The sequence below is a fragment of the Aythya marila genome, assembly GCF_965140915.1.
Source record: "Aythya marila genome assembly, chromosome: 10".
Lineage (NCBI taxonomy): Eukaryota > Metazoa > Chordata > Aves > Anseriformes > Anatidae > Aythya > Aythya marila.
Window position 1 is genome coordinate 1,932,199 of NC_139051.1, and position 18,443 is coordinate 1,950,641.

General features: G+C 44.3%; 1 long non-coding RNA gene across 1 annotated transcript in view; it reads left to right on the forward strand.

Annotated features, from left to right (window-relative positions):
- LOC309881968 overlaps positions 1-14,667 on the forward strand; it is a 35,391-nt gene extending 20,724 nt beyond the window's left edge. The window contains exon 3 of the long non-coding RNA XR_014318215.1: positions 14,617-14,667. This is a non-coding gene — a long non-coding RNA (uncharacterized lncRNA). The remainder of the gene's footprint in view (positions 1-14,616) is intronic.
- Positions 14,668-18,443: the final 3,776 nt, after the last annotated feature.

Below are 18,443 nucleotides of genomic sequence, written 5' to 3' on the forward strand. Positions count from 1 at the left end.
GCTGACATGAGATGCCTTTCCCCTTGCACAGATCCCTGGAAAAAACATTCACCCCGATCTGCTGAACCCTCCTGCTGCCACTGCCTGCTGCAGAGTCGAAAGCAAAACGCTGGCTTTGCTGATTCATCTGGGGAAGCGTTCCTGCTGCTTCCGTTTCCTTGCAGCAGCTGAACACGTTTTGTTGAAATACCTTTATACCTTTTCAAATGCAGGGTGGCTGAGGGCCTCGGACGGGGTGCGTGCCTGTGAGTGAGGTGTTCCACGGGACCCACAGAGGTATTCAGCTTGGGGGATCCTTCTACAGCTCATGGCTCTTTCTTTATTTTTTAAAGCTTTATCTATTCACAAGTGTTTCAGGGCTTTTGAGAGTATTTCATAGGAGTAGTTGCTTCGGGTTTTAGTAGTGAAGCTCGTATATAAGCAGTACGACAGAAGTAGTTAGATTTATTTTTCTTTAAAGTGCCCGTGCTTTAGAAATTTTCACCATGAGGATTGTTATTCACAGGAATTTGGGAACGCTGCTGTTAAACAGATCCTATCTTGCCAGTGTGAAAGCGTGGCTCTGCTTCTCCTCCTCGGGGAAGGGCCGGCCACACACCTCGTGTCTCTGTGGGAAGCAGCAGGAGTGCAGCCGCAGCGGTCCCTGTGCTGCACCTGTCCCAAGAAGCCTTTTGGTTGCTTCTGAGCTAAGCTCTGGCCTGCAAAAAGAGAATGATGCGGCCTTTTAAAGCGAGGGGATTGAAAAGGAGGTGACTGCGCTCCCTCGGGGCGAAGCCTCGGGCATTGCTGTGGCTGTGCTCTGACACTGCGATGGAGGAGAGAAGAGGAGAATAACCCAAATGAAATTTTCTTCTGGCTCTCGTGATTTAGTCTGACGATGGCCATCTTGATGCTAATCTCATTAAATATCTCTACTGGATACGCAGCAGTAAAAAACCACTCGGTTCTGGTGTCTGGAGTCGGAACCTCTCTCAGGGCGCAGGCAGGTGACAGCTCCGGTTCGTGTGAGTCTTCCTGAGGGCCCGGATCTTCCTGGGACCCTGCAGCAGGAGGTGCGGGCCCATGGCAGCCCCCCGATGGCTTTGTGGGGTGACATGGCCATGACGGGGAGCCCTGGGGCAGTGGCAGTGAGGCACCCTGAGCCCATCATTGGGGCTGGTGCCCTCACTGCTGCCCTTCCTGGAGCTGTGACTTGGTTTTAATAAGCACCTTAGTCAGAAGCTGTAATTCTCTGGGTATTGCTCTGTTGGAAGAAAGCTCTCTGAAATCTCAAGCAGCAGCAACTTGCATTTCCAGAACGTAAAGCCCCAGAAGACAGAAGTTCAGTACCTATTGATATGCTGATGATTTCAAGGTCAGGCTGGCAATCAGCTGGTGCGCTGTCACTCATTATGGTAATCGCCTTATCCCTACGTGAGGGTTCCTCACTCCGCTGTCCTCTCGCAGCAGAGTTCAGAAGTTGGTTATTTGTCCTGCACAGCCCCTGCCTTCGTTCCCCCGGGGCTTCAGGGGAAGCGTGCAGCCGGGGCTGGTGTAAAGGCGGCGCTGGGGCAAAGGCGAGGAGCTTCACTTCCAGGTGGGACTGCTGGCAGCTGCTGGAAACCAGCGTACAAATACAAATGAATCTGTAACTGAACAACTGTTTTTGAAATAATATTAAATTAAGCTCTTTGTACTGCTGGGAGAGTGGGATGGAAGTGCTGTTGGCATTGCAGTTGTTGAAATACGACGCATCGAGTTAGGGAAACAGCAAAGCATTGTTTTATGTTGAATTACTATTTTTATGTAAATGGAAAACACTACGAGCATGTATTCATGCCAAGACTGTGCCTTGTACATTAATAAGAGGCTATAACAAGGAAACCATAATATACAATGTATTTTTCATAAACCAAAGTGTTGGCTTCTTTAACCATAACTTTAATATATACAATATATAATTGCAATGCTTTATAAGCATTTCTTAACAAGAACATTTTTTGAGCAGTCACTAAAAAGCAGCAATCAGTAATAAAAATGAGGGCACTAGCGCCCAGACCACAATAAAAGCGTCATTAAAGTGTAAGTTCTAAGGTATACTACTTCAAATTTGCCTCATTACATGGGCAATTAGGGAATAAACAATAAAATGCCCATTTTTTTCTATAATTTCTTATCCTAACTACCTTTTAAAAGTTTAATTAATGTAAGAAACCAACCGGCGGTGGGGTGAGCCAAGGTTTAGCGAGCAGCACCACCCATCGGTGCTCACCGCCTGCTCCCCATGCACAGAGCTCCCCTCGCAGCGGCGGTGTTGGCCAAGCAGCGAGGGCACGGCACAGCCCTCTGCGACACGCACGGCCCCAGTCCTGCTCCTCTGGGGAAACGGGAGCAGCCTCCAGCATTAACTGTGTGTGTTCTGGTACCCTGAGATGGGTGTTGATTGAGGCAGCAGTCACTGAGTGATTTCAATCCATGTGCTGTGCTGCTCGGGTACCAATTTTGTAACCCATTTGGTTTCAGCTGGACAGATCTGTTAGCTATGGATCTGGCAGTAACGGAAATCAGGAGGAAAAAGTGCGAGGGAACCAGAGTGGTTCTGGCAAGAATAAACAGTTAAAAAAAAAAAGGTATAAAACTAGTTCCTGCTGTGCAACAGGACACACCGAGATTTTGTTTCCCTCAAAGGGAATGATTCCAGACTTCAAGAAGGATGTGCGTGGGGTCGGAACAGAGAAGCTGTGTGAACTGTGGACTTAGAAGCTGGGTTTTCTGAACTAATGAAGAACAAGCTTCTGCTCGGATGTTGTTTAATGAACTTCATTGCTGAGTGTATTTAGGAGGCCTGAGGCCAAAGGGCGAGTTCCTTGGCCAAAGGCAAAAAGCAGAACACTTTATTGGTGATTAATAGGAAGTACAGGAAAGGAAAATGTGTATTCACTTTGCACGTGCCATGGTGCTGGGATCTGCATCAGTTGAAGAGCACCTGGAGGAGAATAGGACACGGACATCTGTAGCTGTAGGGCATCGGACACCTGCTTTGAGAAATGCACTTTGGAAGTGGTACATTAACTGAAAGCTTCGCCATAAAACCCCAAGATATGAGGATTAATGGCAGTATGGCTTCAGATGAGGTGGGGCATTGGTGTTGTTTTTAACATTACAATGTTAGTTAAACAGCGGTCACTGAAGCTTTGGGCCTGGGTTAGAGATTTCATAAAGGCTGACGATGGGCCTTGCGCATCTCAGCTCAGAACTTTGGCAGCCTACAGGAGAAGGAGACCTCGTGGCACTGAGTGTGTCCTGTACCCGATAGGGACGGGAGCTGCAGGCTCTGGTGCTGCCCGCAGCTCTGTGCTGCAGCTGGGGGACCGAGCAAACAGCCCCCACCTGCACTGGGGTTTGGGCAGCAGCAAATGACACCGCGCTAATTGGAAACACGAGAAGGAACTTAACGCGGGGAGCAAATAATTGCCAGAGATAACATGGGGCCAGAGGATGGCTGATGCTGCTGATAGGAAAGGCCAGAGGAAGACTATATAGTTGGAAACACTCGGAGACGTGTCCTCTGTGTAATTAGAAAGAGGACCTAGGTGCGTTATTGCGGAGAGATGGAGAAACTTAGGCGATCTCATTGCAGATAATGGGGTAAATTTATTTCTCCATCTAGTTATGTTTCCGTGAGATTTTTATCTGGTAATTGTGTTTGTCTGCAGCATACAGACTGATGGCAACCTGGCCCTGCTTAGCCTGTGATGTCTGTCAGGATCACGGTGCTGGGAGGCGTGACTGACGTGCTGATTCTTTCGGTATTACCGTCGGGAATCCCAGCACCCTGGAACGAGGGAGTAGGAGATGTTAAACAGATGGGAGACTTTGCAAATACACCGTAACTGCCGGCGTGGGAATATCAAGCAGCCATGCAGTGAGGATTCTGTGTGATATTTTTCTGTGACTTGGTTAAATATCCAGCTATATCTAAATCTTCACGAGCTAATATGTTAAGCCTCCTTCCTAACCCCCTAACGTACAGAATGAGGACAGTGGAGAAGGAGCAATTAAAGACAAGACAAAAATGCCTACTTGTCAAAGAAAGGGTTCAATACTTTGTTTCTTTGCTGAAGGGGAAAAAGAAAAGAAAAAAAAAAAACAAATGGATATAAGCTCAGGTAGTAACTTTAAATTAGCTTAGCTTGCTGATGCCTTAAGACTGGGGATTAGTGAATTTAATTATGGGAGCCAGGAAACGCATTAAGATAACGTTGGGCCTTAAACTAAAACCCACAAAGCAATGAAATTAAAGTTGGTTTGTGTTCCATCTTCATAACGTCCCCTTCTTGCCGTGCAGCAGCACAGGAGGCCTCCCCACTCGGCTGGGTGCTCAGCGTCTGCCTCGGAGGGCGGCTTGTGAGCGACCGAGCGCCCTGCAGGAGCCTTTTGCAGTCTGGGAACGGCCAGCTCTAGTGTCAGAGCTGCGTGTGAGCTAAAATGTCTCAGGTAGGGTCAATGTCGCCCTGTTCCTGTCCCGGTGCCCAGCTTGGCTGAGGTTCCACCCGAACCCATCGCATCGGGCTGGGCGGCTGCAGTGGGGAGCGTTGGGTGTAGGGGTGAGATGCAGGCGGTTATTGGCACAGCGCTGCTGCTGGCCTAGGAGAAATCCGGGTTTGTTCCTGCTTTGTTTTCACCCTCCTGCTCTACCTCGTCTGCTGGTCATTATTTTTTGTAGCTGGGCTTTGTATTTACTTTTCATTTTTTAAGAAAAAAGATCAAGATTAAACCCCTTTAAGACGACTTTTATGAGGAATCCTAATTCTTAGTCTGTTTGCTGACAAATTATGTAATATTGACCTTTCTCTTGCCTTCACTGGATGTTGATTTTTCTTCCATTTCCTGGTGTGGAAGTTGCACGCCCCTTACCTTGCGTTTTTAACTTAAAAGCGATACAGTTTTAGGGGAACATAAGATTGCCTTGAAAAAGAAAACCAATTTACTTGTCCTGGATTTTGCCATTCTTCCCCGTGCTTTCTGTTACTTATTTTTTTTTGTTTGTTTGTTTTTTTTGCTTGTTTTGTATTTACTATTTATTTTTTATCTGATAAAAATGCCCTTAAAAGACTTCAGTCCAGAAGGACTGCTCCCTGCTCCTACCCAGAGGAACTGGGAAAGTTACATGTGTGAGTTCAGAAAGGTTTTGAGGAATAGAAAAGGTTTGAGCCCCCTTGAAATACTTAAATCAAAGAGCTTGAGTACCAGAGCAATCTGTGGCTGCGCTTACCAGTGAAGGAAATACCCGAGGTATGTACTGAACGGAAGCATGAGTGCTGGCACCAGGCTCAGCAAAAGAGCAAACTCTTGGGGAGTCATTGGCGCATTCTGGCCATCTCAATTTCTGTAGGAAAGAATCCATGACGGTTCCTTACATCCCTAGTAAATCAGCAGTATCTTAAAGATGGCTCTGGATTCATTGTATTGAATTAAATTAGATATGTGGAGAATAACAGACTGAAACTCATGAAAAATGCTGTTGCTTTCTGCAGGACGTGTCTGTTTTTATGGCTTTGTTTGGTGAGTTGAGCAGCCCTCTTATCCTTTCAGTAGTCTCAGCTTTATGTCAGTTTATATATTCCGTGTTTTATGGATCACTGGAAGATAATTCTGTTGTTTTCTATTAGACCTTTAGTAAATAAAATGTCAGGGTTTTTTCCGGTGCTGCAGAGGCCAGTATCCAGCTGGTATATCAATTCCTGTCAGTGCCTTGCCTTCGTGTTTGTTCCGGGGATTCTCTTGTTTTCACATTGGTTTAAATCATTAATCCTGATCGTATTTTTCACAGAATAAAAATACTTATTTCAAAAGCGCATTAAGTAGTATTTTTATGCCTTCCATACCACTTCTGGAAGTGCGATTTAGAAAGAAAACAAAGAGCCTCTTCCAGCTCCACTGACTTTGTGTGGATTTTCTTTAAGTTGGTGCGAGCACTGCTGAGCTTGGGAGGCTCGCGACAGAGCACGGCATCGGGCAGCAACCCACAGCAGGTTCCATCTACAGGCACAGCTGGATATTCAAACCTCGTCCTGTGTTTGATAAATACAGAATTTTTGGTTTGGGGTATAAGTCATTTGGGGCTGCTTTGGGAATCTGAGAGCTTTTACCCATGCCAAGCGCCTCTGTGCCGCCTGTGCTCAGCTCTGCAGCTCCAGCAGCGGGATCTTTTAGAGTCCTGAGTGTTGCAGTTCTGTTCAGTTTTGGATGGGTTGGGATCTCATTTTGATGCTGTAGACATGTCATTGTCACCGCCGTGATGGCCATTTCAGGCTTTTATTGCTAGCTGTATGTTGTGGAAGTCTGCTAGTGAAAAGCCTGGAAAATGACGTTTATTTTAATGCCATGTAATTGCAAAGAAAATTGAAAGTTGTTTGAGATCCTCCTGATTCAGCACTTCCAAAATTCCTTGAGGAGTCCTTGTCGATCGTTCTGCAAGCAGCGATTCGGCTTCACAACGGGAGTTTTGTTACAGGAGGTACGTACATTGCACACAGCCATCAGCCCCGTTCCCCTTTCGTCCCCTTTTTCCCCCACTCCTAAATGCCACACGGGGCTGGTAGCGCCGACCCGCACGGTGGAGGCTGGGCCACGAGGCTGGGTGCAGGTGGTAGGGCCCGAGTGCCGGCAAGAAATGCCAAATGACCTTGCCAAGCTCGCTGACTTGTTTGTCTGTGCTCACGCGGGGTTTGCATGCATACTAAGCAGCTTCCCTATGAAAAATCCTTGAATTCCAAAGATGCTATTCACAGTAATTGCACTTTAAGAGGAAAAAAGGGCATTGCAGTGTTGTTATTTACAGTGCTCGCTGCACAGTGGCTTTTGTAACAACTCAATAAAGCTCAGCCACTTGCGTTACTCCTTAGTTATGCTTTTTCCTCTTACTTTTTTTAAAGACATTAAAGCATTAAGACATTAAAAACATCCTCGCTCTGTGTAAGTTCTGTATAAATGGAAGGATGATTAGAGATAGAAAAGTCATTTTAGCATAGGGAACATTTTAATACACAAAAAAAAAATAGTATAAATTGTGTGGGTTCAGGCTTAGGAAATTGTTGCTACTCTTGCTGGTTTGTGAGGCTTAAAGTTAATTTTTAACAACTTCATATCAATTGTATTAATTTTCTCCTACCAAATTTCCGTGATTCCCTGTCTGTGTTGCAGAGCTCATGTCAGCAGCCCGAGGGACAGGTGCTGTCCCAGGGAAAGGTGCCCAACTGCTGGCACCAGCTGTGCCAAAAACTTACACCTTCCCCCTGCAGCAACACCTGCATGGCACACTGTAAGGCCTGCATCCTTCCCCTGGATCGCAGGTTACTGCTAATACCTTGCTGAGCCTTTTCTGCTGTACTTTCCGATGGTTATTTATTGATCTGCTTTTGGCGGCTGGTGAAATGCCAGCTTTTAGTTTTAGCCACTGGCCTCATTTTATTTAAACCTTATAAAATTTTATCATTTCTCTTCAGTGGTGAGAATGTGTAAACACTTCTAGGATGGTTTAGAGCAAGGCTTTTCGTATTTTTCTGCTTTAACCCTTAAAACTCTCGTGCAGATTTCATAAAGGGAACATGAAAAATTCCCTCACCCATCCTTCCTCCAGCATTTTAAAGGCAGTGACCGATCTGTGACAGTGTTGGCCTGAAGGGAGAGTGAGGGAGCCATGGTGACATTCAGAATTCCTGCTGATATAAAAATAATTAATGATAAGTCACAGCCCAAACAAAATTCATAGCCAACTGCTTTTTTTTTGTTTTTTTGTTTGTTTGTTTTTTGCATTGACAACGAAACATAAATGTGTATGTCCTTAGAAAGTAAAGAGCAAAGTTTTTTGTTTTGCATACCTGAATGCTAATTGCTCTTGTAGTGCAGAAAAACGCGCAGAAGGACATCTGGCTTGGGGATTATCTTTTTGACACAGAAGGGTTGGAGAGCACTACTGGGTTTCTTTGTAGGAACTGCAGAAACAGAGACAGATGTGGCAAGAATCACAGACCCTATTAAAAGTCAACCTTCCTCTATTATTAATATTCAGTTACCATATGCAGGTTTCTCTACAGTGATAAAAAATAACATTTACGGAACGTTGTAACAAAATATCCTGACCATTATTACTATAAATAAGTTTATTTATAAGAAGATTCTTGGATGAACTTCAGGAGTGTCACTTTTCAGGGCTGATGTATTCACTCGAGAGCTCTTGAAGATGAGAACTTGGAGAATATTTGGGGGCTGTTAAATATGTTGTCATTTTAAGTCATCCAGCTATTCTCTCTATATTTACCTGGTATTTAATCTGTGTTACTTTTACCACTAAATTGTCATCTGAATTTTTATCATCTCCTCCTTATGCAGTTAGAGCCACCGGTCCCTGCTCTGCTCAGCACGTTCCTCACAGAGCTGCTTGGAGCTGGTCCTGTTGTAGCTTGGTCCTATTGCTCCGGACTGGGCTGTAGTAAGCATGACCCGCTCTTTGCAGGAACTGAGTATTTGTAAATTTGGAAGACCAGACAAAGCAGTTACGATAATGATGTCTGACCTGCTGTGTCACAAAAGCCATCGCCTCTCACCGGCTGAAATAATTGCTTTGCCTGGGCCCTGTTGGAGCAGTGCCGTGCTGCATGGATCCAGTAGCACTGGCAAATAAATGGAGAATAACAGAGGGGCTTGAAAACACGTAAGTAATGTAGGCTGTTGTTCGTTGTTTATACTTTTTTGGAGGATTGCTGTATTTATATACGGACTAATTAATTTTCATATTCCCAATCTGGATAATAAAAGGTTAATGAGTTGCCTGCAGCATAGACTATGGGAAACAGAAGTAGTTTGTGACAGTGTTGAGAGGAAACAGCGCGCTCCCAATTCACTCTATTTCTGACTGACAACTCTGTGGATGCATCCAGCCATAAGCCTGCAGCAGCTCTCCGGGGGCTGCTTTCCTTCAGCTCCGTGCAGCTCGCTGGGGCAGACCTGGCTGCAGAACCAGGGGGCTCGAAGTTTTACCTAACGTGGGTCCTCCCAGAGAGGGAGCTGGCAGAATACACCCACCCAAACCCCTTCTGCACTTGTACTGGACAGAATATCGATGACTTCCATTTTAATAAATCATCTAGCTGGTATTCATGGTGAGTTGCTTTTATAATTAAAATTCCAGTCTAATCCAACTTCCATGTGTGAAAGATCGTAGTAAAACAGCAGACTCCAGGCACGTTCCTCTGTCCTGTGATGCTCCGTATTTCCCTTGGTGAAGTTACTTCTGGATTTCATTTGGGTTTCACTGCTGAAGGATGCCACAGCTTTGATAGCATGCGACAGCCTCAGAAGCAGATTGTGAAGCAGGAATTTTTTTTCTGCTTTATCTTTGTTTTAATTTTGCTAGGCATTTCACTTGTCTCTAAACCCTGCAGTACTGCAGAAATGGCACAGAGAAATATCTCTGTGTGCAAAACACTGGCACCAGATCTAATGTTAGCCTTTTCATTACTCACCTCTTATGGTAGCAACCAGACAGACCCAGAGAAGAGAGGTTGTGTGGTGTACAATAGCAGATTTCAGCTGGGTCTAAACAGATGGAAGCAGGAAATGAGAAATAGTGACAAACATTACATGCCTTGTATTCTCTGCAATAAATTCATCTGACTGCTGAGTTGCTGTGTATATCTGCAAAATATGTCTACAGCTAATTTTAGGGGCACGGTTTATTTTATTTGGCATCTCCATAGCCTTTGGCTTGTCCCCTGTGGCTGTAGGCAGATAATATATTTTTATAGAGCTCAGTTTGCTTTCATGTATTTCTTTGCAGCAATTAAGTGTTTTAATTTCTTTTCTCCTAAGAATGTGTATCTGGTTTTAGTTCTCTTTTGTCTAACAGGTGTCTTTGCTGCAAGTGTATCAGTGCCATTCATAGGCAAGAAACGAGGTTCACTGGGGCCGCGACAAAAGGGGTGACGGAGCAAACTGCTGCAGGCCGTTCTGCGTCTTGTTCCAGCAGCAGCAGCGAGACACGGGTGCTGTGACCGGTGCTGCGGGGTGTCCCGGGGCCGTAGCACTAGCTTGGTTTGATTCCCAAGGCTGTAACACAAGGCCCACAAAACCAATGCGCTACAAAATCAATCATCGTTATTGCTGTGGCTTCCAGAGCCACATGTTGGAGATGGAACTGATGAAAACAAGTAATGCTAATCAGGAGCAAGAGTAAAGCAGTCCCATTCTGCATATTGCAAGCAGTGAAAGATTACAATTGGGATGAAAAGTCATGGTGCTAGGGGAAACCAAAATTTAACAGGAATTACAGGCGGTGTCGGTTGCCAGTGTGCGTGGTTATTCAGAAGGGGTAGCTGCCCAAATTCATGTAATTGGACTAAGCAGACCGTCTGCTGTGTGACCCACTGGAATTGCCATGGGCGGGGTATTTCAGGTAAATTTAGGAAGCCTGACAATCAGGCAGTAACACCACACAGATCTGAGCAGGGATGAACACCTTTCTTGAAAGAATTTGCATGAGGAAGTGCATTGATGTAGTCCTGAGGGAATTTCACGCGAGGCAATTCCCATTCGGTTCCCAGGCTCCCCCTGGAATCCCCGGGTGCTTGTGCCCGTGGGGCACCTCTGCCTACCTACACATCTTCTCTGGGCCACTACAAGGGACAGTGTGGAGCTGCAGAGCTGCCGGGTGAGCCGTGAGCCGGAGGGGAGCTCAGAGTTGTGCGTCGGGCCTCACCACGAGTCACCACAGGTTGGATGTGACGAACTCAGTGAGATACTTTGAGAGTCAGAATTGTCAGAATCTGCATGGCTTGCTGTCTGCAGGGTGCAAGCATATGAATATTTAGCAGGAAATTCGGGTGATAAAGCAGCTCAGTTTGTTCAGAATCAGCTAATTCTCTGTTCCATTAGTACAAAGTGAAGAACGCTGCGGATTGGGACCGTGTATTCATACAAATAAGTTCTTAAATTATTTTTTTTCCTTATGCCACCTGTTCTGGCAGCTAAAAATAAAATAGAATTTTATATTGTATTATTACTTGAAAATGGAAACAAATGAAACAAGGCTGCACAGAAGTCATTTCCATTCTGTGCTATCCATTCCCGTGTCAGCTCTCTATTAGTCATGATCACTGGCGGCGCGGGCAGGGCTGCTGCTTCCTATGCTTGTGGGCAAACGTTTGCATTGTAGCTCATTGATTCTAGCAAATCATAATAGAACCGAGACTGTGCTTACTCCTGTGACTATTTGCTTACCTTAAGTTTGCAGAGACTGATTGAATCTGAAGACAAACAGCCTAATATTTTCAGTAGGAGTATTGGATTCATAAATCTTCAGTTCATCCCTTTGTTAAAATTTCATATTCTGTAAAGAAAGATTGTAGATGGGGTAACCCAAATGTACAGCAACTTGTTCAATCATCCCTCCCCGATTTCCATAGCAGCGAATTACCCCGTCGTGCAGCAGCGTACACGTACGTGCCCCCATTGTGCATGGCTGCTGACTTGGGGGCACGGCAGGTGAGGTGTGGGATTCCTGGCAGCATGATTCTCGGCAGGAGTGAGAAATACACGCTCACTTACAAAAGCCACGTGAAGGTTGGAGCTAGCACCTGGAAGGGAAAAAGGAATGCAACTGGGTCTTAACTGCCCAGTACTGATCCCATCTTACAGCCTGGCTCTCGGAGGTACTTGGATGGAAGTTTACAAGGAGTTGGGTTGGGCCCTTCACGGCATCTGGCTCCAGCTTACCTGGGAAAATCCACCATGGGTAGATGATACCCAGTGGTTTTGCAAAGCGGGTTGTGTAGATGTATGTATTTCATCTGAAGTATCTGCTGCTGCTGGTCTTGGGCGCTGGAGTGCCCTGCCCAAGCATTTACATAGCCGCTTGCACTCAAGAACAACTTTTTTTTTTTTTTTTTAAACTTCAAGAAAAAGCAGCCCAATATTCTCTTTCATATGGTTTGGAAAACTTAGAGCTTTTCTTGAAATATAATTTCCCAACTAGTTTGCCAAAAATCGTAAAGTGTATTTTCAGTAGTTGCAATCTTACCCCTGAAAATGCTCATCTGTAACTGCTGGTACTGGGTGACCATGCAGGCATTATCACTGAAGTGCATTCGGCTGCTTCTTGTTTCATTCCTCTTGACCTTCTAATTCAGAAACGCAAGGCGTTTATTTGATGAATGCCATCCTCGAGTCCTTTTGTCCTGCCTTGCCTTTTGTCCCATTGTCCCAGAGGCCCACAGATCCCGAACCCAGTGGAGCAGGAGGTAGCAAATCTATTTTTTCAAATTGCAGCGTGGAGCTTGTCACATTTCTTCATAGCTCCTAATTAAAAGCAAGTAACACAAACTTAGCTTTAGATTCCTGTAAATAGGTATATTAGTACACAAAAAGTACTTTGCCACTTGATCATGCGGTTAGTTGTGACCTGTTTCTAGCACTCACATTTCTAACAAAACCTGTCAGCGTTACAGTGAGCGTAGCCTTCACGTCCGACGTGCTGTGTTAGCCCCATTGTACAAACCCTGCTTTAAGCAGCTGTGGCCTGCAACACTGCTTGGTTGCCTCTTCTGTCCGAAGCAAAGCTGCCTTCTGCCCTCACTTACTTGTCCCGTCCTCCAGTGGCAGCCACAGTAGCACTGAGATTTTGAGGATTTTGCTTTTATTAATATTGTAATTGTGGCAATCCACCATCTTATTGCGTGGTGGATTTACATTCTTATCTCTGCCCTCTGGCCTCTTCAGACCTTTATGTCTTTTGGATACAGATTGCTTCTTTTCCCTTGGTCTGCCTCAAGGTCTGTTATTTTTTTTAATTCTTTTGCAGCTGAGCATCCAGCGAAATGAGGTTCTCGTGCCCAGTGGTGGGTGAGGATGGACAGAGCAGAGCTGCGATGGTACAAAAGCCCAGGGCAGCGGGCTAATAAGGGAAATAAAGGAACTCTGAAAAGAAACGGCACACGAAAAAAGACACTCCTCAGCTCAGAGAAGTCGGGCAGTGTCGGGTTGTCCGTGTGGCACGTGGCTACAGACGGCCGGCAGGAAGGAGAGGGCAGAGCAGGGCCGCGCCGTGTCCGTGGAGCGCTGCCGGGTGCTGCGGAGCTTGTTGGTTGTTTGATTTCTGGTGGTTGCCCATGCGGCTGAACGTTTCCTTTTTTATTGTTACTGCAAAACTTGTGCGTCCCTTCCTTGCATCAGAAATCAGATTTTATTTCATTTCCAAGATAATTTAAAATGACCAAACTGATTTTTTTTTAGTGGCCATCACCTGCCAGTTGCGTTCAGAACGTTTTTTTCTACTTTGCTGAAATCCTGCATCTGCGCTGGTCCTTCCCAGTTACTGACATGCTTTATTTTCAGTGTGGGCTTATAGTGTGTGTTAAAATGTCAGACGAGCTGTTGAAATAGAGCTTCACGATGACATAAAACTTGGTGCTTGCTGGCCCAATTGTTTCACGATGAGTGATGAATTCAGAAATATAGGGTAGGAAATAAGCAGAAAAACAGGTATTCAGGGATAAAGCACTGTTGACAATTATGTTTTAATAAAGGAGGAATTTTTAATAATGCCTTAATGTTCTTGAAGAAAAGATACTGGATGATTATGTTTGTTTACTCTTTTTTTTTTTTTTTTTTTTTTTTCTAATCCATCAGGAAAACAGGAACTACAAAGTATGAAATTATGAAAATACTGATCATGTTCTACCTGTTTACCAGACCAAAGGTGTCGTTAGACCATTAAAAAAAAAAAGGCAGTTTTGCTTAAGATGTTTGGGCGCTGCTTGTAACTGAAACCCTTCAGTTAATTTAAACTTAGAATCCAAGTAGGTAATCCAGCAGAACCATTAAAATTAGGTTTAGAAATAAGTTTGCATCGTATTCTCAGGTAACCTTTTTCTTAGAATTTTTTCTAATTAAGAACAAAAGAAATAAATTATATAATCATTGCTTTTTTTTTTTTTTTTTTTTTTTTTTTTTTTTTTTTTTGCCTCCTCACTCAGTCTGCTGCTGCTTTAAAAAGAAAAAATGTTTTGACAGTGTCAAATACCAAGGTTGGTACCGGAGTGAAATGAGATTTTAATTCCTCGCGCTGCTGCAGGTTAGCAGATCTGTTTGTTCTCCTGCCGCTTAGCATATGACCTTGAGCAAGGCAGCAAGGGCTAAATATTTCAGAAAGTGGTCTTTAATTAGACAAATTTCTGTTCTCTGCTAAATGCCTTGGGGGTGCTTGAATCAGGATGCTGGAAAAACATGTTTATTGGGCCTTGCTTGTCTGAGAAGGGAAGCCAAACTGCTTGAGCAACTTTGGCCACTCAGGGTAGAAGCAGCTCCAACACCACGTTCAGGGGTGGGCTCCTGCCTGCACTTAAGTGCTGCTCCAGCACTTAAACAAATGGAAAGTCAGGTGTAGTATAAAAGCTGATGACTGCTTTGTGTGGAGGTACAGGATTAATGTTTAAAACTGTTTAGCTGCCATGCTTTGCCTCTGTGAAAACCAGAGCACAAAATAATAGATCTGGATAAACCAGATCTCTCCTTGCCCCTCTCACCCTGCTTTAGCTACTTTTAGCTCATTCTCTTCCTTGTTATTCTCTCTGGCTGCAGTTCGCCCCTCCGAGAGTTTGTGTGGAGAAGCTGTGCCAGAGGCCTCCTAGCCCAGCCATCTCCAGCAGCAGCAGCGCGGCGGCCGGGCACGCTGGAGCAGACGTGGTGTGCTGCCCTCCGGGGCACGCAGGAGACACGTTTCCAGAAGGATGTCAGAGAAGTGACAGAGGGCCCGCCGCTGTGTGCAGTGCAGTTTTGTCCCCGGAGGCACGGTGAGTGCTTATTAGGGATGTATAATGCCTGGTGCAAGGAAACGTCTCACGGGTTTGTCACTGAGTAAATCCACTGCCCCTTTTGTGTAAAATCCTCTGTTTACTGGTGGTGATGTTTTGAAGGCTTTAATGTAGTTACAGGGTGAGCTTTGAAATCGTGTATTAATGCAAAAAGCAGTCACAGAGCTACTAGGCATGTATAGAAACCCGTTCACAAACCTGGTGGCATGGATGCTCAGTAAGAGCTTTTGTGTCAGGCTATTTTATCCTTAAATCCTGAGGCTGACTTCAGTGGCTCTGGGTGCTCTCTCCTGTGTCTGTAGGCATCCAGCAGCCATTCTCCACGGATGCGTTATCTGTCAGTGTCACAGGTGCAATTATTTTCTGTTGCACAGGTTTAAAAAAAACATCTCATGTAAACTTATTGGGGTCACTCTTGTGAGTCCCCTGTCAGTTGGGTCTCCTTATTTTATGCATGTATAAGTTGCCATTTCTGAATAACCTTTTGAAAAAGTCTTGAAAAACTCAATGTGGCTGAAAAATCTATAGCAGGCTATTGTAACGACATAATAGAGTATGGCACAAAAGCAAGACCTTTCTCCATGTCTTTCTAACACAATTTTATAGCAGATCTGTGACTGCATCAAGTGCTATTGTTGAGCTTTTAAAAATTCCGTAGAAAAGTTAGTATTTTCTGTTCCTTTAGTAGCAGATTGGCGTGTCTGTGTGTGTGGTTGCCAGTTTTATTGGCAAGTTTGTTAACTTCCTTGCTACCATAGTTATGGCTGAGAAATAGAACTTATTTTTCTCCTCTTCATAATGACTGTTTTTCCTCAGCTTGACTTAGTTACTTAAAACTGTGATGTCTCAGAATCGCAGTTGGAGCCAGCCCCCAATTGCACTAAGTGCTATACATTAAAGGAACGATATGTAATGTTGCAAATAATGCTTGAGGCATTGATAGAACTGCAGCCTTCCCCCCTATTCAGCCTGTTGCATATGTATGCTGCGGTCTGTCCAGCAAGGAAACATTAGATCTGATTCATCAAGGTAGTTAAAGACAAGCTAATGTTCAGTAAATGAAAAGTCCCACTGATTTCCTCAGGCTACTCATTTGTTAGAGACAGACAAATGATGAATTGAATTCATAATGTACAAAACATGCATATGCCATTTGAGCAGGTGAATTTAAAGATTATCATATTCTGATAAATACTTTGGGGAAAAATTCTTGCTTCACCACATGAGTTATCCGTGCCTCTCCAGACACACTACCAGCAAAAACCCAGGGATGCCAGTAGTGGGGGTTGTGGTTTTCAGCGTAGTATTGAAGAGAGGTTTCAAGAATATGTATATGTGTCGGGTGAAAGCTGAGCAGCCATGGGCAAAATAGTTATTAAATATTTTTTGTTTAACAAAATTAGGAATATTTCCTGAAATTTAAAGCTGTTGTAATAGCTATTATGGAAATATCTGTGCCATTATTTGACACATCTGAAACCTTAATGATAAAGATGTTGCCAGTAGTGCCATAGTGTGCTGAGGAATTAGCTGTACTGTCACAGAACAAAAGTTTTACCAGTTAGGAGATGCAGTTGGGTTCACTGCCTTTGAAGTAACAGGAGAAGAAGGAAGAGACTGTATGCCAGGCTTTCTGGCCTCCAAAAAGCTTGTGGATACTTTGCAAGTAAGCGCACTACGTTTTGCAGAAGGAGGTAGTGGCCTTGCAGTGGGCAGGAAACACAGGATAAAGGCATTTCAGGTTTACAATGTTTTTAGATAAAAGAGAAAAACTGCAGAGGCTGCAAAGGTTAAAAAGAAAAGAAAATCTAGCAGCAGCTGAGCGTAATGTCTGTGGTCTGAAACTGAAGTATATTTGGACTGAAAAAAAAAACACATCTGTGATGCTTTTTTGGTTTGTTTTATTTTTATAAATTTAAGAGAAATGATTACCCTAGGCATTCTTTTCGTAACACCGACACACCAGGAGTGTAGCATGCTGGACACACTTTCCCCTTCACACCAGCCGGTGTCATGCTGATCCTGCTGCCAGCCTGATTGCGAGATGTCACCAGAATGCACGATGCTGCTGCAGCATTCCTCCAGCTGTCCTGGACAGGTGATTCACATGCACACTGCTATGCTTAAAGGAAGCAGGGCATGCAGAAACAATAGGAGGATGCCTTGTTAGGTGCCGTGACCAACATACAAATCCTTCATCGATGAGAGGTAATTCCCCTGATACTAATAGGAAGGCATTCAAAACGTCCATGTAAACCAAAATGTTGGGTTTACTTCTGTGCTCTCATCAGTGAGTTAATGTGAGATGACCATTTGCTTGTCGTGGCTATATTGATTGCTGTAAATAATGACACTCCAAGAAAATGAAACCTTAGGCTCCAAATATAAATGCTCAGAGCAGCCAAAGGAAAACAAAACAAAACAAAAAATTGTCAACAAGCTTAGGGTGGCCGTTACCAGGGGCAGCTCAGAAATGGTTGGAAACTTAATTCTTAATGGTTAGTGGTGGTTGGTATCTTAGAGTTATCAGCTGCTATTACTTTGTACCTCATTGCCCTTAGGACCTGGCATTGTGATAAGACATTAATTTAAATGCAGTTCTGGCAACCACAGTTGGTTGCCCTGTGTCACATCGTAGCACACAGACGTCATCCAGGGTAGTCAAGGATCTGTCCTTGTGCAGACTGTAGGTAACTTTCTGCAGTGCTCAGTTCTGAAATGAGTAATTATATTTGATGCTAATATATTTCTGTTCTACAATTTAATAATATCAAAACTGACAAGGTATGGATACTGAAAGTAGCTATCACTCAGGCCAGGCCATATCTCTAAAGCTCCTGCTTATCTTAACTCTGCAAGGTCTGCTTTGCCAGGCGAGCTCTGCACGATGTGCTGCAGCTGGCTGTGACCATGCGATGTAAACCAGGACGCTGGGAGAGAGACCCTGGCTTTGACCTTCACTCATGAGAAACTCACTGCGCTTTTATTCCTTGGTATCTAAATAAGAGCTGCACCAAATATACAATAAAAGAAAGTTTGTACATCTGTAGTGTTCTGCCTCCTGTGAGGGTGAGGCTTTTTTCTTTCCTTCTTTCTTTTTATCTTCTTCAAGAGCCTTTGTTCTCCTCTGGAGAAAGAGGAGAAGGGGAGCAGCTTTGTAGCAGGAACAGAGAGAAGAGACTCCTGCCTGAAGATGGGCAGGACGGGGGCAATCGCAGGGGATTCAGCTACCCAGAAAGCTTGCTCCGTGCTTCCTCACGCTGCGAAGCTGCACTGCAGCAGGGCTGGCAGGGCACATATGCAAACACTGCTCGAGTTGGGAAGGATTTCTGGGATCAGGAACCACTGGAGTCAGTAGCTACTAATTCTTTCCTTTGGACAAGGATGCAGAACCTTTCTGTTAGCAGCATTACGTGACTGGAGCATGGAAATTCATCGTTCGACAAGCACAGTAGTGCTTGTAAATACTGCTTACATGAATGTTTGTATATATATTTGTTTTGCATTATTATTACAGAATTTTTCATTAGCTTTTAGTGAATTACTGAGTTTTGGCAGAAATCAACATATTTACTTAATATATCTTTTCCTTTC